This window comes from Gallinula chloropus, assembly GCF_964237585.1.
Source record: "Gallinula chloropus genome assembly, chromosome: 15".
Taxonomy (NCBI): domain Eukaryota; kingdom Metazoa; phylum Chordata; class Aves; order Gruiformes; family Rallidae; genus Gallinula; species Gallinula chloropus.
The window spans coordinates 15098408-15103475 of record NC_140100.1 but is presented as its reverse complement, the minus strand read 5'-3'; positions in this window follow the sequence as shown (position 1 = coordinate 15103475).

Sequence of the window (5068 nt, the reverse complement as noted above, 5' to 3'; positions counted from 1 at the left end):
GCCGGACTGCACAGCACAGGGGTGCTGGGTGGTGCAGGATGACAGCCCATCTGACCGCCCTCCTCCCCAGCCCACCCAGCTACCAGCGATGCCCATGCCCAGCACTGAGCGATGGCAGGAGGAGGAGGAGATGTGGGGAGAGGTGTCTCAGGAAGACCCCTTCCCTGGAGCAGCAGGATGCAGTGGGTTTTCTTTACATTAATTATAAATAGCTGTACTTTCCACCAATATTTGTACCATATTTTTTACACCTTGCTAAGTAAGGGAAGTTATTTCCAAGCCACTTGTGAGACACGGAGCGGTTGGTGTCCTACTGTGCAAAAGTCTTCCTCATGTTACTGTACTTCTGATATACAGCTTAACCCTTTTCATCAAACTCCTTTAGGTGAGGTGTCAGGGCAGCAAGATGCTCCCTTACACATCGCATTCAGGATGAGTTACAGCCCAGTCTGTGGTGGGAGGGAGAAAAGGAGATGGGAACAGCTCTGGATGCAGAGAAGTGCAGCCAGCTGTTAAGCTCAGACTAACCCCAGAGGCAACCCCCAAACTCTGCAAAACTGGAATAAAGTGATGAAGCATGGTGAGTGTTTGAAGGTGGGACTGAACAGGCTGGTGTGGAGGCTGGAGCAGTGCAGGAGGGTTTGATAAAAGGGCTTTGGGTCCCGTTCCAGTGCATTTCTGCGTGTGTTCACAGTAAAAAATGAGGGATAAGCCATGTGTGACAAGTGATTGTCACACATTCTGTCCCCTCTGTGTCCCAGTGCGCCCGATCAGCTTTGTGGTGTTTCCTGAGTCTGGTTCTGGCACAGCCTGAGCACTGCTGCCTCCCTCTCTGGGACACAGCCGGAGGAGCCCCAAACTAAAATGTGCCCCAGGGGACTATTTCTTCTCCTTAGCAAACAGCCCTTCCAGAAACAGGATAAAGGAAGGAGGTGTCTGGCACAGCCACGTTCCCAGACACCCTCCTCCTCCTTCTGAACCTGTGACGCTGGTACTTGCACCCAGTTTTTTCCCAGATTGACAAAGACACGGGGTCCCAGCCAGGGCAGCATGAGACCTGATGTTTCCACGGTAGTGCGAGGCACAGGGACACCTTCCTTTGCCCTGGGGAAGATGTTTCTAAAGCAGGGATGAAGGCTTGCAGAGCTGGGACCTCAGTGTCAGCCCCAAATCCCATGCTAAAAGGTGTCACACCCCCTTGGGTTTTGCAGGAGATAGAGGAGTAGAGCAGAAAAGCTCCCTGGAAGGACCCAGAGGTTTGGCAGACAGGTTTTCTTCATTGTTCCCATTCCCAGCAGCTTGCCCTGTGCCTGCAACACTCATCGCTCCCATCCCAACCCAAGGAGCTGGAGCTGCTTCTCTTTTAGAAAGCAAAATCACCCCAAAACAACCCAGGCCCCAAACCAAATAAACCCCAGAGTGGTGGAAGCAGCAGGTTTCCACTGCTTCAGAGCCAAGGTGCACATGGCTCAGCCAGCCCCTGTCCAGCAGCTGGTGGCAATGTGAACCTGGGAGCACGTGTCAACAAACAACTCTGTCGGAATAACAAACGACGCTAATGAGATTATCCTTTTAATGGTCACCATGGTAACCTGCCCTCTGCCAGCGCAGCTGCAGTATCTCCATGTAGCTGCAGCTGAGGTGGTGTCTCAAGGCAGTTCCAGCTTCTGTTAAACACGCTGATGAGCGTGGCATGGCTTGGCCTGGGGTTCTGGAGGGATCGGGGGTGTATTGGAGGGGAGATGTTGGGGAGAGGTTGGGAGGGCTTCAGAGTTTTGGAGAGGTTTATGTGTTTTTGGAGATGTTAAGGGAATGTAGGAGAGGTCAGAGGGACTTTGTAGGGGTTGGAGAGGCTTTGGAGTGGTTGGGGGGATATTGAGAAGATTTCTGAAGAGTTTTGGAGGTGTTTTGGGGAGTTGCATAGGATTAAGGGGTTTTGGAGGTGTTGGAGAGGTTGGGGGGGTTTTGGAGGTGTTGAGGGGTATTAGAGGGGTTGAAGGGGTTTTGGAAAGGTTGGAGGTGTTTTGGAATGGTTGGAAGGGTTTTGGAGATGTTACATGTTTTGGAGGGGTTTAGGGAGTTCTGGGGATGTCAAGGTGTATGGGAAAGGTTGGAGGGGTTTTGGAGGGGTTGTAGAAGTAGGTTTTGGTGCTGGTGCTCTGCCTGGGGGTGTGTACGGCAACTCATCAGCACATGGCAGCTTTCTCTTGCTTGGCTGCAAGCTGCACGTCTCCCTTGGTGGGTTTTGGTCAGTCTGTGAGGCCCCAGGACAGCGTTTCCACCCAGTGGATCAGCATTTCCACCCAGGGCAGAGGACGCCCTGCTCAGCAGCAGTGGGATGGGGGCCCATGGGGACGGTACTCTGCCAGAAGCATGGACATGGGAAAGACACGGGACTGCTCAACCATAACCTTCTTGCTGAGCCTCATGGTCAGCCCCACCCCCAGAGAGGGTTTATTTCCCCACCTCTCTGGTTTTGTTTAATCCTCTAAGGTAACTGCCAGCACTTGCAATACCCCTATGTGTGTATCACCTGCTCCAAAGCACATTAAGCCGCAGATCTCTGTCAGCACTGAAGGCCATGGGAGAATTTGGAACCCAGTAATGGGTTCTATGCTACGGAGCTTCATTGTCACCACTGACGAGGACTTGCAAGGGCACCATGTGTGTGTGTGTGTGTGTCCCTGCCAGATCATTTTAATTATTTAATTACCAAGGCAAGTGTGAAGCCAGCAGACACAGTGCCCTTGAACAGCAGACCCAGTGCCCTGGAGTCTGGCTGGAGGCCTGTGTCTAGAGGAGTCTCTCCAGGGTCAGTGCTGGGACCTGTGCTATTCATTATATTCATTGATGACCTGGATGAGGACACAGAGTGCAGAGTCAGCAAGTCTGCTGAGACACAACCTGGGAGGGGTGGCTGACACATCGAAGGGCTGTGCTGTCATTCAGAGAGACTTAGACCAGCCAGAGAGCTGGGCGGGGGAAGTTTAATGAGGTTTAACAAGGGCAAGTGTGGAGTCTGGCATGTGGGGAAGAACAGCCCCAGGTACCAGTCTAGGTTTGGGGCTGGCCTGTTGGAGAGCAGTGTAGGTGAGAGGGTCCTGGGGGACAGCAGGATGGCCATGAGCCAGCAATGTGCCCTCGTGGCCAAGAAGGCCAATGGCATCCTGGGGTGCATAAGAAAGGGGGTGGTTAATAGGTCAGGAGAGGCCCTTCTTCCCCTCTGCTCTGCCCTGGTGGGACCCCACCTGGAATATCAGTTCTGGGCCCCTCAGTTCAAGGACACAGAACTCGTTGGAAGACCCCAGCGCAGGGACACCAAGATGAGAACACCTTCCTTACGAGGAGAGGCTGAGGGAGCTGGGCTTCTTTAGCCTGGAGGAGACTGAGGGGTGACCTTATCAATGTCTATAAATATGTAAAGGGTGAGAGTGAGGAGGACAGAGCCAGGCTCTGCTCAGGGGTGGCAGTGACAGGACAAGGGGCAGCGGGCGCAGCTGGAGCAGAAGAGGTTCCATGTGAATAGAAGGAGAAACCTTTTCACTGTGAGGGTGGCAGAGCCCTGGGACAGGCTGCCCAGAGAGGCTGGGGAGTCTCCTCCTCTGGAGACATTTAACCCTGTCAGGACGCGTTCCTGAGGGATTCAGTTCAGGCAACCCTGCTCTGGTGGGGGTGGGACTGGACGATCTCCCGCAGCCCCCTCCAGCCCCTTAGGTCCGTGTGGATCTGAACGTCCCCACCGGCAGCCCGAGGGCCAGACCCGAGGCCCAGGGTTGCCCCTCACTGTTGCCTGGCAACGCGCCCCCGTGGCGGCAGTGGGAGCGCCCGGCCCCGCCCACAGCAAGTCCCGCCCCTCTGACACACACACGCGCTCTCTTTTCCTGGGCGGGCAGTGCCTGTTGCGCATGCGCAGCGCGGGAGGCGGGGCGAGGCGCACCTCCGGCCCTACACCTTCCCTCCCTGCCTCCCACCGCACCGCGAGGCATCGCGCCCGTCTCCAAGATGGCGGCCGGCGGAGTTCCACGGCCGGGCGCGCGTGCGCGGAAGTCACCGCCTCGGCTCCCATTGGCCGCCGGGCCCGGCCACTACTTCCGGCGGGAGGGCGGGGCGGGGCCGGGAGAGCCGCCTCCCCGGTGCGCGGCAGGATGCGCCTGGCGTAGCCGCCGGCCGTACCGACAGCAGCCTCGCCGGGCCGCGTTCCCCTCCCCTCCCGCCAGCCCCCTCCCACCGGGGAGCTCCGTGTCCTCCCGGCCCGCTCCGGGGCCTGCGCTCCGGCGGCCCTTCCCAGCACCCCGGGGCTCCCCGTCCCCACCGGCTGGGGGAGACCCGGGGGCTGGGAGGCGGCGGCTCCTCTCCGGGCGGGGAGCCGCCTGCGGCGCTTAGGGCTCTGCGGCCGGCGGGGGCTCGCCAGTGCATGGGCGGAGAGGCCCCGCCGCCGGCCGCCGCCGGCCGTGACATGAGCGGAGCGCGGCGCCCTGCCTAGAGCCGCCCCGCGGGAGCCGTCGGCAGCCATGGTGAGTGCGGGCGGGGAGCGGGGCTGGGGAGGGGCGGGCTCCGCTGCGCTCCGGCGGGGCGTGCGGCCTGTCCCGGCTCCACTGGCCCTTGGAGCCTGTCCGTCCCCAGCACGGCGCCCGGGCGGCCCGGGGCCTGCTGCGGGAAGGCGCCTGGGCAGCGGCGCGGCTGGGGGCTGCGGGCCCTGGAGGCCCTGAGGGGCCTGCGGGGTTCAGGGCGGCCGTTCCCCCCGCCCCCCGGAGCCGCCGCGGTGAGGATTTGAGAAGGCGGCGAAGGGGGAGATTTTCCTGGGAGCGTTTGTGCCGGGAGCTGTTGGGACCCGCGGGTTTTCTCCAGCGCCGGCCGACGATGTGCCCCGTTCGCCTCGGGTTTGGCCTTGAATAAGCTGCGGAAACGACCCGGCCGCCGTTCTGTGTGAAGCATGAATTAGTTCTCCTGCAGATACTGCTGCTGCTTAGCCACCTTCCAGCAGCTCCGTGTGGTCCTCTTGAGAGATACGGGGCCGAGAGAGAGTGTGCTTTGATTTACATAGTGGTTTCTCTCTCGGTGAGGAGCA